A 22,682-nucleotide genomic window follows, 5' to 3' on the forward strand; every position below is an offset into this window, starting at 1 on the left:
AGGTCAAAGGGCCTGATATAGAACAGAAGTGAAATTTCTTTGAAGTTCAATCATGTTGGCTGCCCCTTCTCAAGCCAGGCAGAGCTCTGAATGCTTTAGAAGAAAGAATCAGCCCCAGCTCTGTGGTACACAAATTGTACCAGGAATATTTCCCATTCACTGAGCTCCATCCCCTCGTATTCTGTAAAGAAAACACATTGTGCTTCCACAGCTTTCTTTGAGAAACTGAACACCCTCAGACTTTTGATCATCAATTCCCAGGTGAATATCAAGGAGAAAAGAAGTCTAAAATTCCTGCACAAATGTAATGTGTCTAAGACGTGCTGCCAGCCACACTTCTATTGTTGAAGCTGTCTATTGTTAGCAGTTGTTTAATCACATTTCAAGCATTAGTTTATTGGGTTTTTTGTGATGAATGGGCAAATGGTAAAGATACCAATTGGGAAGAGGATAAATTTCCAGGAGAGCTGAAACTTTTTTTTTAAAATATCTTAAAAAAACTGATTTCTTTTATTATTTAGTAACATAAATGAGAGAAAAATCCTAGGAACATTATTTATGTAAGACACATTCCATCAAGAAAAAGAACAAAATACAGTGACAATCTTCCAAACTAATTATATTTCGATTTGTCCCTTGGACCCTTAAAGACCCATACTTTATTTTGCTGTTGTATAAAATTTCAGCTGTAACTCTTAGCAGTGTGATTGTGATAAAATATAACAGGATGTGCTTACTGACTTCATGCAGATACCTGCATTTTCTAGCCTTAATAAGGTCTCAGGAGACTGCTTTTTCAAGGTAAAGCATTCTCATGTATGACTTTTCAATTAATTTTTTTTTTTTTATTGTACCAAGTTTACAGGACTTTGTGTCACATAATCTTCTAAATGGTTTCATGTTTATTGCAGCAACAGAATGCTCTCAGTGATAAATGAGGCAAGTATTTTCCTGTCACTTATTCTAATTGTCTTATGCTCAAAAGGCACATGGGAACACATTTTATAATACCTGTTTTGGATCTTTTCACCTGGATAAGCAAGCTGCTGAAAAATGTCATACAATTATTAAATTACTCATAGTTAGAATTTTTTAGAAGGTCTTGATGCTAGATGGATTTGGAGTGACTGATAATGACTAATTTGCTTCTAAAATATTCCTAATAAAATATATATATATAGAGAGAGGGAGATACAAACCTTGCCAGCAAAAATCAGAAATACGCAGAGCTCCCTAAAGTCTCAATGGGGATCATATCCTATTTTAAAATAAGCACATATATGTAGTGGAGTTGTTCAGAACACAAGGCAAATTGTATCTGTGTCTGTATGAGCTGTTCCATGCTGTGCTCTGCAAATAAGTGTAATAACACTGGGCTATCTCAAACACCAGCACCTATGATAATTTAAAAAAAAATAAAAATCACCAATTTCATTCATGAATATTGAAAATGAGGTTTGAATTCTGAATTATGGGTGAAAATGTTCTGCAAACTATACTGGGGTTTAAATAACTTTTATAACACTCAAATTTGCTTTAATACTTTGCTACTCTTTAACAAAGAATCACATTTTTAAAATGTTATCAATTTACACTTGAGGAGCTCTGCTCAGAGCAATAATGTCAGGAAGATGAGATATGTAACTGAGAGTAGACCTCATGATAGAGTTTTAAAAATTTCTTCTACTAAAGCATCTGTTCTGGATGAACTGTAATAGATTTTACTGTGGCTGAAGTTCTCTTTCTATCCAAGGTGACAGAAATCTGTAGCTGTTTTTAATGAGGACCAAAATGTTATCTCAAGTACATTTAGAGGTAATTTTACAAAAATATCATTTGCTTGGAATTAGAAGAGATGTTCCCTCACTTTCAAACTCTGGTAACCTCTTGGCCCTGTCCTGTTGGTGCAGCTCAGCTGAGAAGAGTCTGAGAACAGGTGGAGAATGCACTGAAATGGGCAAAGCTGCTGCCAGCCCCATATGGCACAGCAGTGAATGGAGGTCCCTCCTTCTGGAGGCTGTGCAAAGTGGCAATCTCCAGCCTCTGAGACGAAGTCTGGGATAATTTGCCATCACATCAGATGGATTTATTCTGTGATCATAGTTTTCTGTATGTGAAATGGAGTTTTCTATATGTCTAAGTTCAGTTTGAAAATATTAATCCAGCAATTGCCCTGTTTCTGGGGTTTTCAGTAGAATGTTGAGGGGTGTTTTAAGCAAGAAAAAAGGAGTAGATTTCTCTTTAGGTTTTAATGAACTCTTTCTAATGAAATGAGAGATCCTGTCGGCAAGGGAAGTTAGGAATCATGCAAAAGAGAGTCTGCAAAGGAAGATGAGCCAGGAGCCAAGGGCAGCACCAAGCCAGGCAGAGCCATCAGCCAACAGGGGAGCAGCTGGCAGATCCAAAACAACTGACCAAGTCCACCTGGATTCAGGCCAAGAAGCTAAAGGGAGGTAGGAGCTGCCTCCACCTGAGCATGGCCAGGGCATGGCTGAGGAGGAGTTCCTGAGGTGCTGCAGGGAGGTTTGTGCTTCTTCTTGCTCTGACAATTCCCCTCAGCTGAGCTGAGCTGACACAGCTGCTGTTCTGGAGCAGGCTTGGTGCTGCTGGTCTGGGGTGGGATGGATGAGAAGGCAGGGGCTCACATGGAAGGGGGTTACGGGTTCTTTAGGGTGGGCAGTGTGCTGGTGAACTCCTGACATCAGCAATGTGTGTCACACCCTTGCCTCATTGGCTGTAGCTGCATTAGTGAAAATGAGTTAAATTAGCTGAGCTGTTCATGTATATTCGTCTGTTAACACTGAGGTTCTTACAGCTTGTTGCAAGTCTGCTTCTTCAGAGCACTGGGACCCTATTAAAAATAAAAAGGCACCTGTCAAAAATCACAAAAACTATTTAACTGTATTTTGATGGATAATGAAAAAAAATGTTATGCACTGTTTGTTTGAATTTGAAAATCCTAAGGATTTTCTGATGAGGAAGTTTCTAGAAATGGTTTGTGAAGGTTGAGGTATAGGAATGCCAGTCTTAAAAAAGAAATCAAGGTGAAGCTGTACCTCTACAAGGGGATACAGTACAGGTTAGTAAATGAGGTGGGTTAAATGCAAAAGACTGAGAAGTCTCCCAATCATTAAATAGTGTCAGCTCCCCAGGGTGCAAGAGTCCTCTTTGGAATCCCTAGTTTCATGCAGTATAAGACTGTCTTTAATAACATACCAAAAATGGATGTACTTTTCAATCTTGGCCAGAATTGGGAAAAAAATCTGACCTTTCTCTGATTAGATGTTTGGGGTTTACTGTTTTGTTCATGCTACTTTTTAATTTTTTTGTTGTAGACTGAAAAAGGGGGGGAATAGTTAAATGTTTATAGTGTGTTCAGTCATTGGGTAATAACTGTGCTCAGTCTCTATTTTTCTATAAAAGTATTAAATATAACTATCTAAAGTTTCAAGTAGATGACAATAGAAATATTTCACATGAGCCTTGCCAGAAATTTCTATTTTGGCATACAAATCTAAGTCACTCAGATTTGCAGGAGACATCTGTGAGAAGCTCATTTTCAGCAGGTTGCTTTTAATCAGTCTGGGTATTTCCTTGACCACATCAGACTTCTGTAGGCACTGAAGGAGAACAGCTTCTAGCAAGAGGTGCAGCATATAGCCTTGTAAAGTTCTGGTGCCATTGAAATAATTTATAATTGAAATAATTGTTTTTTTAAGGCTTAAATGACTGCAACTAATAAGGCTGACTTTAATACCTCTTAAAACCATTGAGTTTAGCACGGGATGTAGTGAGCTGTAGTATCTGATTTTATTAGCAGAAGAGAAAAGACTCAGAAATTAGGTAGTCCTAATGAAAATAATGCTCCTTGGGTTTTGCTTTTGTGGTGTAGGTATTGCTACTTGCTATTAACTTTTTACATTTTAGAGTAAAAAAAAAAAAGGAGAAATACGTCAAAGAGCATTTTGTTTTATCTGTGCTGTTAGTGGGCACTAACAATCACTGCAGATACTGCTTGAATCTGCTGTGCATTGTATGTATGTCCTCTGCCACCTTGGGTCCTGTGGGACAGTCATTCCAAAATTGAAATAATGGAGTACAATAGTCATTTGGTATGTTCAGTTTTGATACAGCCACAGCATGTCATTGATTTTTCCCAAAATACATGTTTCATCTGATACGTTATCAGATCATCAGAAAATAACATTCTGGGAACTTTGCTATTGAGAAATGTTTGTTTCTTCCTGTTTTTTTCCCTTCCAAGAAAAAGATGCACGTTTGGCCTCTAGCTGGAGCACTCGGGGGGCCTTTGACTCTCTTGGACCACAGGAGTGCATTGAGCAGCATCTACACAATCTCTGCTCAAAAACAAGGCCAGCAAGGTGACATGACAGCCTGGTGTCCCTGTGGACACCACCTAGCCTCAGGAAAAGGACAGCAAAGCTGGCTCACCAGCTTGAGTTGAGTGCTGTGTAAGAAAGGTTCACCCACTCTTTACCGAGCATGAAGACATTAGGGGTAATACCAGGTGTGACAGAGAAGTTCCACTGCAGCCAGTTAGACTGTTTCCCTTTTTAAAATATCCAAAGGTGTGCCCGGTTATAGCCCAAATTTAGCCAATGAACTCTCTGGTCAAAGACATTTTTATCTCACTCTATGATGGTACAGATCATAGCATGATGTGATCTTGGTTTAGGCTCTGTCTGTCAGACAAATAATGAAGTTCTCTTCTGGAGATATTCAGATTACTCCTAAATGTAAAGCATAGGCTAGTCTACATGAAATAGGTCTCCAATTGACTCATTTTGCCTATTATTCTACTTTAAAAAGAGAAGAGGAAGATAGGAAGGACATAAATTTTGTTACTAATGCTTCAAGTTCTCTCTAACAGTGTCTAATAAAACCTCATAATTGCAAGTATTGTTCAATGTTTCCAAACTAAAATTTACAGTGAAAGGCAGAGGGAGGAACATTTATGTTTCTTTCTCTTTTTCTTCTGAAATAATACCTTGTTAACTCTAAGGAGAAGCTGCAAAATGAAGCGATTGTGTTATTTCATTAACCTTTGGTCGTTCCCAATTTTGCCTTAATGGCAATATGTAAATTTTCCCTCAATTTGGATGTCATTCTGCTGGCATATGGAATATTGTTCATAGGATTCTTACTGGGTCAGTAGATGTTTCTTCTGTCAATGGTATTTGCGAAAGCAGAATCTTACTGCCAATAAAAAGTGTGCTGTAACATCTTTAATATGCAAACATATGTTCATCTTGAAACTGCCCTTGTTGCTAATAGCTGCAAGCTGACATCTGCTTCTGTTAGTGAGCCTTGTCTAGGTCTCCAATAGCTGTTTGAAGAGAAAAGTCTGTGCTGAGTTGCAGAGGTAAAACTATGAAGGTATTTCAGCTATACTGAAGAAAATATTACAATAATTTGTTATAGATTATATATAAAATATAATCATATATTAATAATATATATCCTTATCAATTATTATATAATTAGAAAATATTTTTCAAAATATGAAATCCTTCTGGGACTAACTGGAGGAGCTTGAGCCAGTCTTGCAACATGATAGAGTAGGGAGCACTTTCCAAATTCATTGTGCAAGTGGTTCAGTTGAACATGATTAGTCAGTTTAATAACTGGATTGCCCAATAATTTGCTTTCCTAGCATGTCAGCGTTGTGTACAGCTGTATCTCATTTGCTGCACTCACATAAATATTAGTTAATTTCTAGGGGCAGCCAGAGTGAAGCCATCAATTCACAGATATCCTTGCTGGCAGCCCTGTCGCTATAACTCCAGAGCCATTGGCTCCAAAGCCTTTCCCACACTGCTTTCTCAGTCATGCAGTGCCTCAAAAGCCTGAATTAAAGTACAGTACAGCATAATAGACCAGACAAAAGCTTTCTGTTCTGCCTTTAAGGAACACCATTTTACTCTTCAACCTGCACAGTTGAGGAAGAGGCAGGGTACAGAAAGGAGGAGAAGTGACAAAGTAAGGATGATATAAAGGGTGTCTGTCTGCTAATGGACAATAGTACTTCTCGTTTCCTTTAACATCTGCTGCTGCAGAAGTCCGGGCTAGAAATGCTGGTATGGGGATATATTTTGGATTTGTGCTGAAAATCACTTTAATAATAAAGGGATGTTTCTGTAATATCTGAGCAGCATTTATAGAGAGACAAAGCCTTTTCTGCTCCTCGCCCCACACACTGGGGAGCAGGCTGGAGGTGCACAAGGAGCTGGGGAGGGGGACACAGCTGACCCCAAGTGACCCAGGGCATTTCCCAGACCTTATGGTATAATTTTTAACAAGAAAGAAACCTGGGCAATAAGGACTGAAGGGGGGACATTTGGAGTGATTGTGTTTGGCATTTCCCAAGCCACCACTGGGCAGGATGGAGCCCAGCTTTCCTGCAGGATGGCTGAGCACCTGTCCCCTCATAGGAAATGGGGAAGGTATTCCTTGGTTTGCTTTGCTTGTGCACGAGGTTCTTGCTTTACCTGTTAAACTAACTTTGTCTCAACCCATGACTTTTGTCATTTCACCCTCTGGTTCTCTTCCCCATCCCACTGCAGGGAGTGAGGGAGCAGCTGCATGGGGCTGAGCTGCCTACAGGGGTTAACCCATGTTAACCCCTCCCTTAGGATGGGGAGGATTTTCCCTATTCATATTTCAGAGGTTTCTTTTCAGTATCAGCATTTCAGCTACTGTCTGATAATACTGCTGTGACATCAGAGAAAAAAGATTCTGTCAACAGTTCAATTTAAAATTTTGTTTTTTACACTTGTGAAGGAGTGCTGATAGCAATTCACCTCTTTTCTATATTAAACTATTTAAAAGGTGTCTCTGTGGGTCCCATCTGCAAGCTGATGAATCTGAAATTTGTAGCAGCAATGCTGGGAAGATGCTGGCTGTTCCTGACACTGAGCTGCATATTTTCTGTTTGCAGATCCAAATTCCTGCAGTTTCAAGAGTATTTGTTGTTAAATGACATCTACTGACATCGAGGCCATTAAGGCTGCACGTCCTGAAGGGGAGCATGGCTGAGGGGCAGGGTTTGCCATCCTGAGCTAGGACACAGCCTTTTGGAAGAAATAGATTATTTGGGAGAAGAAGAGACAAGATGATAAATGGACCAAGTATTAATTAGCAGTTAATTACTCCAGAGGGAGGACAGACAGCTTGAAAGTAATTTGCAGGCTCAGTCTGGGAAATTGTTTCCCCTTAGAAGAGCTCCAAAGGAGAGCTGTGGCCTTGGAGAAGAGGAGGTGGGCAAGCTGCTCAGCTGGGCATGACACTCTCTGAAGCTGAACTGCAGCTCAGGAAATGTTTTCCCTGCATCTGACTCATTTGTTACATCAGGTTAACAAACACCGAGCCAAATCTATTCAACGTTTTCCTGATTAGTACTGAATTCCTGGAATCTGTTAGTTACTAATTGTACTTACTGCCCCAGTTCAAAGCATGCATTACTACAAGTCAAGTTTGTGGTCCATAAAAGTATTTTACTGCAGGCTGAGTGATGATGGCTTCATATATTCACACTATTTTTATTTGGAGAAATAATTCTCTTTCAGCATGTTCCTGTTGCTTTGGATTTTTGCCACCCTGGTGTGTGATTACAGGCAGAGGATGGTGTGCATGTTTCATACCAGGGGGCCAAAAAAGGTCCAAATACTAAGTATAAAGCTTCATTTTGCAGTGAATCTCTGCTACTAATACATTTGTCTTGCTCCTGCAGGTATTTTTTAAAATAGTCATAAACTGAAAAACTCACAGCATTTTAGTGGCTGAATAAATTTAGAAGGACAATTCTACATTGTCTATCAATAGTTTCTTCACAAGGCATTACAAAATTACCACTGTTAGCTATGGTGCCCTGCTTCAACACAGCAAAAACACAACCCCTAGTGGGATCACTAGCTCAATACAGTGGAATATTACTTATATTAAATATTCCAATTTATTTCTTGTTTAAGTTCTTTTTTTTCCTATCCTAGTTCCTCTTTAAAGTACTGTATGAGTGTTTGTGTTTGTTCCTCCCACCCTTGCACAGATCACTGTGCTCAGATCTTTAAGCTGGTATGGCTGCTTTGGGAATAAGACAGAAATTTTATTGGATTGTGGCCCCTATTGGCAGCATCAAATTTTCCTTGTACTTTAAGAAGGGATTTTTTAGTCAGTCTAGGAGTATCTTAAAATGAAATTGCTTGTGAAACAAGATGAGATTTTCCTAGTTATCTTGTTTCCTCTGTAAAAGGGACCCTCCAGCACTCCCATGTGAAGTAACCCATTGCAGAGCTCAGGGCTTGTGTAAGTTATGGGATATTTCTCTCCTCCTTTGCTACTCTGGAACACTTGGTTGGACTCACTGTTCCATCAGGTGTTTAGGCTTGCAGGGCAAAGCCAATGTGCAGTGGGTATCCCTGACTGGAAGGGGGAACACACCAGTTTCTGGAAGACAAAATGAAACTGGAACCACAGTAATGCCCACTGACAGAAGTTCCAAAGCACCCCTAGACTTTTGTAATGCCTCTTTTATGGAAAGAAAGTTTTTAAAAATTCAGTATTTTACAAGAAGTTTAGATGGGGGAAGAAAAACCCCTACAGTTTTGTGAATTTGTCAAGAAATCATGGAAAAATAAAGAAGAAAACTTATGTTTCAAGAAGGGACTGAACTGCACAGGGTCTACCTGACTGCTTTCATTAAGAGCTTCTGAAGCACAATCACAGGGGGAAATTGCTGTTGTTTGTGTTCTTTTGTAGTTGAACATAACTAAGTAGAGGCTCAAAAATTAATTCTCAAAGAGGTAATTAAAATTAATGTCTGTGATGGATAGAGGAGAGGGGGAAGTATAAGAGCTTGTGGTTAAGTAAATCATAATCTTGGGAAAAAACCATGAGCTTGTGTATGACCTGAAATTGGAGAATAGTGGGGGAGAGGTTTGCATTCTTCTGAAGAGACAGAAGCTCACCTGATGGCTGATAAGTGGTTTTAACTCTCTGCTCTGGAATCTAAATTAGGTAGAAATATTCTGCTCTCAAGGTCTCCTGCCTTGGGTATTCCCTTGAGCACTGAAAGCACTGTGTATATTCATCTGCTGTTCTCTAGTGACCCAGTATGCTGCCAGCTTTCCCTGGTTATCTTCTGAAGGACAAAAATCTTTTTTACCCCTCTCTTGTTATTTAGGGGACTTTCTTGTTTGTCCTAAATGAATGAGACTCCCAGTAAGTCTCTGTATTAACTAGAATAAAGCAAGACTTCAAGACCTGTGAGCAGAAGCATGGAATTTAATTGTTTTACCATAATTAAGCATGCTTTAATTTTATGTATATATTTAATAGCATTTATTTTACAAATACTCTACCTCAAACATTATTTTAGTGGGAAAATTAATCTCTGTGAAGAAATTAACTTTTAGTCACATGCACCCCTTAGTTCAGAAGTAGTAGTAGGGTTCCCTAGGTCAGATTTCAAGGAGAGGCTTCCTTGTGCAGGTTTGTGTTTTGCCTGAGAGAGTCTTGGCAGCAGAGCATCCTTCTGGCTTGATGCATGAGATTCTGAAGGACCAAAATCTTCTTTTCATGCTTTTTTCTTTGCTCCCTTCAAGGCTGGTTTCTGTGATATTGCCTCTCATGGTCTGATCCCTTCATTTCTTCCAGTGGAGTTGACAAAACTATTTTTATTTGCTTGAATTAGCAAGGTGAGCTTATTTATAAAACCTGAATCAGACAATTTAGGAGGCAAGATTTTGAAATAAAGAAGCCTGGTTGTTTTGGGATTTTATAATTAATCTGACCTTCATAATTAGCTATGGACCTATAGTAATCTGAATTTAATCTCTTCAAATTCAACATCAATCTCTTTCTCAAAAAAATGCTGTTTGAAGCCTCCTTTTTACTTTATTTTAATTTAAACCTCCTTATGAAGCTGATTTGTGGAAGTCCAGAATAATTTGCTTTTAAATTAAAGACAATACTTTATTCCCCTAGCCAGCAATTAATATGTTTGAGATCTCCTTCCAGTCATCTGGGAGATGGAAGAGTGCAGAATTCTTGCCTGTTTATGTTAGCTTCCGAGATGGCATTGTTTTTCTGAGAAAATGCCTGCAAAGCAACCTGTTGTTCCATAGAGGACATATACATGCTGGCTTTCCCTTAAAAAAGAGCAGCTATGAATGTCAAAACAAAAGAATTAGGGAAAGATTAATTGCATTTTTCAGGTAGCTACTCTTTGTAAAAAATAAAACAACAAAACAACCCTGCGAGATTTTTCCTCTCTTAGCATTTTTTTTGCTTAGTTTATGTTTTGTTGCGAGGCCTTGGGTTTTAGGGTGGGTTTTTTTCATATTCTGCCATCTCTGTTGCAGAAAGTAGAAGATAGATTGTGCATGCAGTAGGGACTGTAGAAGGAAGAAAAGGGAGTGCTATGATTAAGATAATAAAATTATATAGAGATTTTTCTTATTCTTTCCTCTGCAGGTTTCCTTTTTATGCTAGATGGCCTTGTTAGGAGCAGTCCTGTGTGGAAGCTCTCTATAACTCTTATTTTCAGAGCACATTAACACTGTGCTGTGCCTGCTAAAGCATCTCCCTTGAAGAAGAAGGGAGATGTGCCATCCCTCAGCACAGGCACACTGATGCACCAGGGCTGCTGACTGACACCAAAGCTTTTGCTTGCCAGATGACCCTGGCTCTCTCTCCATTTGCCTAAAACACAGCATAAAAAGCCCATCTTTCTCTTTTTTTTTTTTTTTTCCTGGCAAAGATATCTTTTGCAGCTCAAGCTATTGATTATTTCAAAGCCAATAAACATTTAACACTCCTTGCCTCAGTCTTGCATCCTTAAAATGTGCAAGTAGCATCACTCTTTATCTTTCCAACATGTGAAATTAAAAAGGGGAAGGGAGATTTTCACCCTTGAGAAACTCAGAGGCTTTCCTCAGCATTGAAATAAGTCCTGTGGCTACACCATGGGCAAAGAGGAGATCTTAAAAATATTCAAAAAATGACTCTTAATTATTTCCACTACCTGGACCTCGTTCTATTCCTGTGGTGACCAATGATAGGACACAAGAAAATGGACTGAGATTGTGTCAGGAGAGGTTCAGATTGTATATTAGGAAAAGGCTCTTCACCCAGAGAGGTCACTGGAACAGGTGCCCCAGGGATGTGGGTTTAGCAGTTTAGATTTAGGTAGTCCTGCATGGACCACAGATTTGGAGCCAATGATCCTTATGGGTCCCTTCCAGCTTGAGATTCTCTCAGATTCATGACAGATTTCAATATCTGCAGTGTCTGAAAATTCACTCGTGGTCCTTGAACTCATGACCCTGAGTAGCTTCACTCTGGGAAGGAACAGACCCTCCCCTGGGCTTTCCAAGGTGGTAATGTTCAAAGGATATGCTCTATAGAGGGAAGAAAAAGCATAAAGGGCTGGCTGTGCTTTGTTTTGTTTTTCTTCTAGGAAAGAATAATTTAATTTACAAAGGTAAAAAAAATTAGCATGCAAAAGGTGAAAAAAAACCTTCTTACTGCAGAGCATACATTTTCATTTTTCCTATTTATTAAAATTTCCCAACACTTCTTTATGGCAGATATTCAAAGACAGCCTGTTTACTTGACTTAAACTGGATACAAAAGTTTGCAAATTATAGTGATTCAAATGTGTCCTGTTCATCAGTTCTTCTGATGGAGGCAGACCCTCCATGCTATTCTGGTATCCTGTGGCAGTCACTTGAAACTCTATTTCAAAGTAACAGGATTCTACAGAGACACAGTCCTCCAATGTCCTGCATCTAATTGCAGAATCTGTCCATCTAATGAATTTCCCTGTGATCTCATTTTCCAAAGCAGCAACAGTTTATTTCTCTTTATTTCTTGCCAATAAGAACTGGGCTAAAGGAAAGTTACTCATAAGACTTTGAAGTATTGAGTCATTCATTTATTCACAGAAATAATTAAGGGCTGTAGTTTTACATTAACTGTTTTTCTGTTGCACCAGATAGCAATTTAATCTAGGTTTTAAATCATCTGCAATCATTAACAACAACAAAAAACAAAAAAAGCCAACCGACCAAAAATAAAATAGTCTTTCTTCTTTGCATTGAAAGCTAATTTCTCTTTTGTGCTCGATGACTAAATACCTACTACCAGAAATAAAAGGGAGTATGAAAGACCCAAGCATAATAATACAGACTAGGTAGTTAAATATGGAAAGAACCAAAAAAAAAAACCCCAAAAACAAATAAAAACCCCAAAACCAAACAAATAAACCCCCTCACTGGTGGGGTTACAACTGAGACACTAGCCCAGGAGTTAGGAGACTTCTGCAGCACCAGCCTGGTGCAGAGAGATTTCAAAGAATCCAAAAACATTGCTCCTAGCCTTTGACAAAAATGTCAGAAGGTTTTAAAAAATACCAATAACTTCTAGCTTGTCACACTTTTATTACGTTTCATGTAGGAGATCAATTACATACCATTAATAAATATCAGAAAAGATGCAAGAGCTCAAATTTGCAGCCTTGATTTTAGCCTGACTTCCATTTTGTGGTCACCCCACACCTGGATCCAACAGCTTGGCAGCTAAAATGGAGATTAGTGTCAGTCAAGTTGCACTAAAGATGCAGAAGTAAATAATCTCATCTCTAGAAAAAAGGAATTTAGGAACAATGCCTCTGAATGCCGTCTACATATTTGGTGAGCACAGGGCTACCAGACTGTTACTTTGCCTTGATATGGGGAAAGACCACAGATAGGGAGTGCAGTCATCTGTCTGTCCACAGCAAGAGGTTGTTTTCCTGTTCCCCAGGGTCTGTCTAACAGTGGGTCAGCCCTGCTGGCTGATCCTTTACTTCCCCCTCTGATGGGGGCTGAGTGAAGGGGGTGAGACCCTGTCTGGGAGGGTGCAGCCCTTTGAAACAAATACCTCAGAGCCTGCAGGCTCCCAAAGAACATTTTGAAAACAAAGTTTTAATTTCACTGGTTCACCTCTTAGGCTTTATGGTGTTCGAGTCTAAAAAGCTTTGATAGGTGTTATGCAAATTGTAAAATGATTCAAAGGTTGTTTCATTTTTTCAGGGTGTATTGTGAAGAAAGAATCCTAATGGAGGATTTTATCCTTGAATTGTTATGTTACCTGGGAATAGCAGACAGCTTGAGTTTCTTTTTAAACTACCCTCTGATTGTGGTTTTCTTTTGGGTTCTGGTTTTTTTTCTTTTTTCTGGGGTGGTTGGGGGTGATTGGCAGTGGTTTTTGGGAGGTTTCAGGGTTGGTTGGAGGTGCTAGGGGGATTTTGCTGGTGTTGGCTGGTTGGTTTGTGTTTGTTTTAAAGGTAGTAAGGTTTGATTGATTTCAGAATGCAATTAAAAATGTTTTCCATAGCAGGTGCATAGACTTGCTCATGCAGAGTTTAATGCCCAGGTCTCACTAAATTTCAGCTAGACTGCACATGAATTAGCTTTTATACTGACACTAGAGAAAGCCCCACACTGGTTTATAAAAATATTTCCTCCTGAGTAATGGGTGCAAGAGAAACTTATTGCTTGAGACTTTTAGATAACTCTGTCTCTAATTGTCATTACTGCCTGTGATGCTTTGAAACTCAGCTCCAAGTTTATCATATAACATTTGGTATCAGCTGTAAAATTCTCCAATGTTTGATTGAATGGCAAATGTTATTATCCTCCCAAAAGGTTTTAATTAAGATGTTTGGAGGCCAAACAGCTGTGCATGGAAATGCTTACTTCAGCTGAAAAAATCAAACTTTGGAACCCATAGTTTCAAATACTTAATTTATATGCCTTATCTTCTGCTTATTATAGAAATCTAAATTAATGGAACTAGTGGAAATTGCAGATACACTTCTGCTGGTACAAACTGGGGAGCTGGGAATGAAAATGAGAACAGGGTTCATCTCTTTGTATTTGCAGAACATCTGATTGCTACACCTTGGCACAAGCATCTCCACCAGAGAGGATTGAGCCTGGGGGGGATGAGGCTGAAAAATCAGGAAGATTTGAAGCAGTGCATGACTCTGAGAGTTTCTCTAAATTAAAGATAGAAAACTCTTAGAAAATCAGTCCTAAATCCACCATATCAATGTGTAGGGCATCTAGTGATCTCTTATGACAAAATTTTTGGAATATGGGTAATTTTTGTGTAATGGTTGTGTCTGTCCCTCACTCAGTTTTTATTTATGACTGAAGTCGATGGGGGTATGGTATCAAACTTTAGGAACTTATTTGTTTGTGGAGGGGCAGAGAGGAACTTTGTTTCTGTGGGGTTTTTTGGTGTTTGTTTGTTGTTTGGTTGGGTTTTTAAAATCTCAGCAAATTCTACTGCCTTCCTCAAAAATGCACTGTGCAATGTGCATGCTATGGGGCTCTATTTTGTTTAGAATTCAAGTTTTCAGGGGGGTTTATGGAGGTTTTTTCTTTTTTTGCAAAAATTCCCTAGTATATAATTCTTGCAGCATAAAAAATGGGACTATAAACATTTTCAAAGCAAAACAATATTCTGCCTTCACTATAAAGCAAAGCAGACTGGGGGGCTTCTAGAAGCCCAGCAAGTGGGCTTCTATTTCAAGTAGACAAAATTAATTTAATTTTTTCTACATTGCTGATTGAATGGGTCTGAAATTTGGGAGTAATCTTGAAGACTGAGCAGAGAAATTCAGTATTCTGTGCCCACCAAAGGAGATGGAGGTGTCCAAGGGCCAGGGACTGAGCTGCCTTTTAGCAGATGCCTTGTTGTACAGGCAGATCCTTGTGGTAGATCCTGCTAGGGTGTGACAGTGAAAGATACTGAAATAGTCATGAGCACCCCTTCCCTGTGCTTTCATCCTCTCTGTTCCTGTCTCACCTCTTTCCAGAAACAAATTAACACAAGAACTATGTATGCTACCTCTGTAAATTAAAAAAAAAGAAATAATAGCTGGAGCATTTTAAGAGCCTTTTTCCTGGCAGGCACATCTTGTCTGTCATAGGAATCTAATTCAGAGGCACAGTAGGTTTCCAGCCATTAGCAGGTATTGTAGGTTACATTCCATTCACTACCCTTGGAAAAAAATACCCAGCATGTGTTCTAACAAAGGAGAAGTGTGCCTCTTGGGAAGAGGCTTGCCATGCTATAGCACTCCTGCTTTAAAATGTTTTCCAAAAAAGAAGAGATGCAAGAATTCTTTGTGTACTGGGAGGGCAGGAAAGCAAATGTTCACACCATGTTCACTTTCCAATATGCAAGAGCAACTTCCCCAAAGTAAAAGAAAAGTGAGATCAGGGCAGAACTCCAGTGTCAATAAAATACTGTCTTTTTTGTGCCAGTGCCTTTCAACTGAATTTCAGGGTATGCTTGCTTTCTTCCCTGCTGTGCTCCCACACAACTCATGCAGCACCGGCTCTTATCTTGGAGATAGAACAGAAATCAAATCCATGGGGACATTCTCTCCTCATCTTTCTGCTGTAGTGCTGATGTGATCCCTAGAAGATGGAGGAGAGGATTTCCCCTTCAGTTCCCATGAGTTCAGGCAGTTATGATGGCATTTATTGCTGTGTTCAAAATCCAGCTAAATGGTCACACCCAGGAGTCTGAGGGCACTCTGGCAGTCAAGACAAGTGTCAGCCCTGCTCTTGTGCAGGGTGTAGCTGAGGGCAGAAGTGACCAGGTGTCCTGGTCACAGGTGACACCAGGGAGGGGACTGCGCCGTGGCAAGAGGGCAGCTCTGTTCTCCCTCCCCAGGTGTGAGCAAGCCCCAAGTAAAGCTGCCCTCACTTTGCAGCATAGGGCTGAGGGCACAGTTTAGTTCCAAGAAAAGAAGGCTCAGGGGAAAGCTTATTCCTCTCTACAACTACCTGAAAGGTTGTGGCAAGGTGGGATCAGTCTTTTCCTACCTGAAAGGTTGTGGCAAGGTGGGATCAGTCTTTTCCTACCTGAAAGGTTGTGGCAAGGTGGGATCAGTCTTTTCTCTCAGGAAACCAGTGACAGGACCAGAGGAAATGGCCTCAAGTTGTACCAGGGAATGTTCAGCTTAGATATTAGGAAAAATTTATTCAGTGAGAGTGTAAAGAATTGGAATGGGCTGCCCAGGAAAGTGGAGTCCACATCCTTGGAAGTGTTTAAAGAAACCAGTAGCAGTGGCACTTGACAATATGGTTTAGTGAGCATGGTGGCATTTGGTTGAAGTTTGATGATCTTGGAGGTCTTTTCCAACCTCAACAATTCTGTTTTTCTGTGATTCCTTTCAGTTGGATCTGCCAGGTCCCCCTGCACCACTGGACTGATTTCAGGCACACAGAGGTGAGGTGAGAATAAACCCTGTACTCTGTAGGATCTGCAGCTCTGGGAAGCTGTTGGGAATTGCTGGAGGGCACACTGTACTGTTGGAGGGGTCCCAGAGGAGCCTCACTAAGATATCAGACCCCATTATATGTGAGCTATATTTCCAAACATTTGCAGCAGAAATCTCCATGTGGCAATAACTGGGAATTATGACCCTCGGGGTGGGAAGCAAACTGTTCTGTTGTTAAGGGAAGAGGTAATGGATGTTGTGTGAGCTGCTGTGCTCTGTGGTGCAGCTCTTCTGCCTGGAGCACTGCAGTGCAGAGGAGCAGGGAGCCCCTGTGCTGGTGGTGCTCTCACTGAAGGGGACAAAGGGCTCTGACCTTGCTGCCCTTGGCAGCTCAGGTGTGGTGTTTGTGGAGCACCTTAGCTCATTTTGTGCCTGCCCTTAGCTCAGGTGTGGTGTTTGTGGAGCACCTTAGCTCATTTTGTGCCTGCCCTTAGCTCAGGTGTGGTGTTTGTGGAGCACCTGGCAGAGAGCTGGGGGTACCCTGGTGTTCATTCTCTGTCTCTGCCCTGTCATGTGCTCTTTTTGTAGTTTTGCAGATTCAGCCATCTGGGCTTGATCTTAAGACTTCACAGTGATGTGAAGAGTGATTAAAAATTATGTTTTTGCAAAGTTATATGATCTGGTTTGGTAGTGCTATAGTTACCACACAATATTCAGCCAAGGATTATGCAATAAGGCACTTAACAGAACAGATTGAATGATCAGATATCCAGGTTTCTAAAGGCTTATTGATCAGCCAAGATAATGCAGCTAAAGTACTTGAAATTAAAAGTCAGCCTTATATTTTCTTATATTAGCAAAAGTGAAAGTGTAAATCAAAAATATACTTACAAAAAAGTAGAATTTTTAAACCCAGAGAAAGACATTTCAATAAGAATCATTCTCATCTTGATTGTCTGGCAGACTGAATAGGAACTGCAAACTATTCTTTTCTGATAAAGGTGGGACAAAGCTGTTGGAATAAACTTTTCATTGCCCTCTAGTTTGTATGCACTGAACTACTCTTCCAACAGAAGATAAAGGATGTTCATTTCTCGAAGATGATAATTCGAATTTAAAAAAAAAAAAGAGAAATGGAAAATTAACCAAAATGCCATAATTTACAATGAATGTGGCTGTGTAGTGTCCAGTGAGCAGATCATGGCAGAGCAATTTAAGCCACAGATAGCAGGTTAAATAATATGTGTGGTATTCAGCTTTCTTTTCAATTCCCAAATTTGAAACCAATGTATGTAGGTGAAAATCATATGAGACCACAATGTCTTTTTTGCTCCCTTTTTCAATGAAAATCAATTTACTGCATATATTATATATGGGTGATTTCTGTTTTCCTACAGAATTAATGTGGGTTTTTTTAATGAATATTTGTTTTCTGAGGTTATTCAGATGCAAAGACCTATTTTTGGGTGGGTAAAAACTTCTGCTAAACATGGGAAATATCTTTTCTGTTCTCCATTTTATCTACAGGAGAGTACTATGTTACTATGGCAGTGGCCCAATTTAAGTAATAAGATATTTTGAGGCAGTCTGTACTTGGGATCATATAAACTTTAAAATTAGAGCTTAGACAGTATCCAAGGTTTTTTTTTAAGGTACATTTTTAAGAAGAAATCTCAAATATAGAATACTTTAAGGGCTAATTTTATACAATGGTCCTTGTTATCTAGTTAGACTTCTGTCTCCAGTAAGATGAAGTGGGCAAATATCCTGTACCTTACAGGAATGTGTCCCTTCTAGTAATACAGTTTCACCTCTAGTTATGCATTGCTTCCTCTAAGGCTTATGCACTGATAGCCCTGCCCTTTGTGGTTTTATCTGCAGTGCTCTTAGAAAGAAATGAAGAACCTCCATAATGTGAGAGAAACTTGACCTGGTGACAGGCAGGGGGTGAGTGCTGGGGTCCCTGCAGAGCCTCAGGGCACAGAGGGGTTGGGAATGCTGGGCACAGTCAGGAGATGCCTTCTGAGTGAGCCCATTTCATTTGTGCCTCTGTGGAAGGGCTAAAACGTGCACTTGCAACACCTTTGTGCTTCAGAGCCAGCACCTGGACCTCTGTGGGTATAACAGAGAGAACACTTGCTGATTATGTGGTGTTGTTCCTGTTCAAGCCCTTGCAATAGGAGGTCTAAAGGAAATGGGCATGGAAGCAGCAGGAACTGAGATTTAGTTTAGCCTGCCCAACCCATAATAATCATCATCCTGTGTCTGTTAATGTTATGAACAATTCTACTGAAAAAACAATAATGTCTGTTCCTGATAATGTCCACTTTTATTAGAATCTGTGACGACTGACATGCAACATGTTTGATTTGCTGAAGAGCATTTTACTAATTTATTGCAATTGAAGATAAGGCATATTCAGAGTGTATGCCTCTATTATTAATTAGTTGCAAAATGAGGTATATTCTTGATGCAATTAGTATAAGGATGACCAGTTCTTACTGTTTTGAGTACTTGCCCTCAGAATGTAACTGCTGCTCTCCCTCCTTGATGTGACATTTCTCTTGATGAGCAGAATGCTGCTGTGGGTACTAAAATAGCTCATAGCCAGACAAGACCCTACAGGTTTAATAAGGAAAACACACTTTGAAAGCTGAAGCACTGGGACAAGTGCTGCCAGGTGCAAGTGTTTCCATGCTCATGTATTCTTGAGGTAAAACAAACCCATATTCTGTGCTTCAGACCCCTGGTAATCTTGGCTGTGCTGCATTCATTCCATTGTGTGACTGTCTGACAAGCTCAGCTCGGGACAAATATTCCAGCTGAAGTCTCACAAGTGCCAAACAGGAGGTAAAACCCCTCAATATATCAGCCACTTCTCCCATTTCTGCACCATCTGCAAACTGGGTGTTCCCTTGCTCACCATGCAGATTGTTAATAAAAAAATTGAGAAATATTTGGCTTGGTATTGAAGCATCAATCCCTGAGAGGTCCCACCAGCAACTGGCCACTAGCTGGACTTTGGCTTTTCACCATCACTTTTCTTGTTTTTCTTGTGATTAGAAGTGGCTTTGAGGAAGACTTGCTGCATAATGTTCCCATAGATTGATGTTTCCTATAACTTCCTCCTTTTTCTTAAAAATGGGTTGTATGGCTTTCTCCACCACAGGGAAGTCCCTGAGCACCACACCCTAGGCAAGTCTGCCTCTTTGGGACCTTCAGCTGCACCCCATCTGTTTGCATGGATCTGTATATTGTCAATGGCCTTCTTCATTACAGAAACACAGGATTTACAGTGTGATGGAAATGCAGTGATCCAAAACATTGTTAAAGCTTCTGATGCTGCAAATAGGATTTTTTTTAATGACTTGTGTTGCATCAGCTTGTGCTTCGACAGATGGTTAAGCATCCCATAAGACTAAAATAGAATATTGGGAATATGTCTTTATCAATACCAAAGTCTAGTAAACAACCTTCTGTTCCCCACATCTTCTGGAAAATGTCAGGCTTAGTTTACTTACATCTTGTAGTGCTGTTGCTGATAGAAATGTGAATGAGTGCTCCTGTTAATGGATAAGATAAATAAGAATTACTGTGTGGCCAGCTGACAGACATGAGAAAACTAGCTCTGATGAATCCTTGCTCAATGCTTTTTCATAGGAAATATTTTCTGCTTGTTTTGGACAAAAGTTTGGCTGGCCCAGGGAGCTGGTAATGTTATTTCACATCTTTTCCTTAAATCACTACTTACAGGCCAAAATGGCAAAGCAGTAACTGTGAGGTTTTGCTCTCCAAAGACTGATTGATGGCCTGTGTGAAATAAGTTTGTTCTCTCACTATAGTTACAATGGAAGAGGTTCATGTCATAAAAACCAGCACCACAGTGTATTGTCTCTGTGGAAATTTGAGAAGAAAGTGAGGACTGATAGAGCTTGGAAATGAATTATCTGTCTGCTCTAGAGGGTCTTCTCTCAAAACATGAAATGGCGAAAAGGCATCAGTGACACCTTAGTGATCATCTTTGTATTTATATCAGGATAACCATCAGAATATTTTTTACTATTTATTCTCTTTAAAACTATGATAAATTCATCCACATTTCAATATCAAAGGGAGAAGATTGTACCAGATGAAAAGGAAGTTAATGAACAAATGCCTCTATTCATTGCATGTGTTATTTTTGGAGCTGAGTGGAATGGGTGGCTGAGGGGTATTTGTTTGTTTCGGGGGATTTTTTTTTCCTTTTATTCCTATTGTCATCAGTAGACAGAAAATTAGCTAAAGACAAGAGATGCATTATCTCTGTAGCACTGCCCAATGTCCATGGTGTGTCCCAGACAGCTGCAGCAGTGCACACAGACTCCCAGCCCTGCCATGACTCCTGCAGCTGGTTCCAGATGGAAATGTCTGCATTCAAGTCCATTGTCGTGCACTGATGACAGGTCCACACTGCACTGCTGGTGAAAGAGAATGTGATTCATTGCTCTGCCTTCAGATATTACAAATGTGCTGCTGTATAAAGGTGAGATAATCCTGAATTTTCCCTCTCTGCTGCAAGCCCTAGTGCACCATATGCTGAAGGATACTGCATTTCAAGTTAATAATGAGATACAGCATAATAAGGTCAAAGCAGTGATGATCAAACTGAACATATGCTGTGGCATATTCCTACTAAATGAAAACCTCCAACTATTGATGTTACCAAGGCATAAAATTTTTTTTCCAGAACATACTCCTGATATACTCTAAGAAAATCTGACATACAGGCTCCAGAAAGTGGGTATCAAATGATCTGTAAATGCCTTTAGTATTAGTTATTATTTTCATCAATAAATTGGAAAAGACGTAGAACAGCAGCCTAATGGAGTTCAATGACCCGTTGAGACAGTTTTATAAATATATCTGGGAAACAATGCAGCTTAATTGGGAAATGGGTAACTTAAGGAGAAATCCAGGAGAAAAAAAAAGAGAGAAGTATGCCAAGAACTTACTGATGCAGAGACCAGATTTCCCCCTCTTTTAAATAGGATAGAATACAACATTGCCTCTTTGACCACTGGCATCCTATGCATTCAGGGGGTAAATGCAAGAAGAAGCAAAATGGAAATTTCACCCAACAGCAAAATGCCAGCTGTATTTAGTTCTTGGAGGGCCCAGCATATTATGATGCAGCAAGGAACAAAGCTACCACGAATATTGCAAAAGGGCTTGTCTCCATCAGTGCTATTTGATAGGGATGCAGTGGGGAGAGAACCCCTCTTCACAGAGCATTTCCTCAGGCGAGACTTCACTCGTGCTGCATGTGTTCAGTCAGGTGTTCTTCCACCAGATGTTTCCAATTTTATTCATGCTAGTCCATTAAACACAAAGCTTTCCCTCTTCAGTGAAAGCACAGACTATCACAGAGGAAAACATGAAAGCAAGCAAAGATAAAAACCTCATACAAATACAATGTTGACTTATAGCTAAATTATTTTTATTTCCTATGTATGTAAAACTTGCTCCTCAGCTGGGATTCTCTAATTAAAATGTGAAGGACAGGGCAGTTACATTGATTTGATTTAAAAATAAATAGGAATTTCTTCTAAATTACTAGAGCTTTAGGGATCTGGCCAATTTTAAAATGGTTGTGGGAAACTGCACAGCTAAAATAAGAAATGAAAAAGTATGTCTATGAGTCTGTTAGATGCATAGAAAATTCCCTTTTAAATGTATTTTATTTTCACTAGAAGTGATATTTATGCATGACAGTTGGCACTATTTTTTTATATACTTATTTCCTTTAAGTCAGAGTCGACATTTGCAGTCAGGTTCCTTTTAGTAATCCAAAGTGTCTCTCTGTGAATACATTGCTTTAAATCTGAGGTAGGTAGGTGTAAAAGTTAAAATTAACTGCAAATTTTTGAAGTCCAGCACACGGCCTGGAACTGGTTCTTCTCACACATGCTCACATACATTTGCATTCTCCTAAAATGCCAAGTGAGATTTCACTGTTTGTAATCTCAGACACCTTAGGATAAGAAGTGCCTTTTGGGTAGAGCTGCTTTCTCACTCTGTTTGCCCAGACACAGCTTTGTGAATTGTCAGTTTGGTTGTGCTGTGCTGCCCTGTGTCAGGAGAGCAGGGCTGAGGAGCAGCAGAGCTGGTGGATGATGAGCAGCCCTGCTGTTCTGGGAGTGCCATTAGTGTGCTGCGTAATTAGCAAGTACCTGCACAACAGAGGTTCCCATAGAGGGGTTTTCTTTGATTTCCTTGCTGTGTTTCTGTCCTGTATCTCACAGTCTGGGATTTAGGAGATCATTCCCATTCTGTCTGCATATGCTGCTTTAGACATTGTCTTATTCAAGCAATTTTAGAACAGTGCATAAAACAGTGCAACCAA

The sequence above is a fragment of the Molothrus aeneus genome, chromosome 14 (genome assembly GCF_037042795.1).
Source record: "Molothrus aeneus isolate 106 chromosome 14, BPBGC_Maene_1.0, whole genome shotgun sequence".
In the NCBI taxonomy this organism is placed as follows: Eukaryota; Metazoa; Chordata; class Aves; order Passeriformes; family Icteridae; genus Molothrus; species Molothrus aeneus.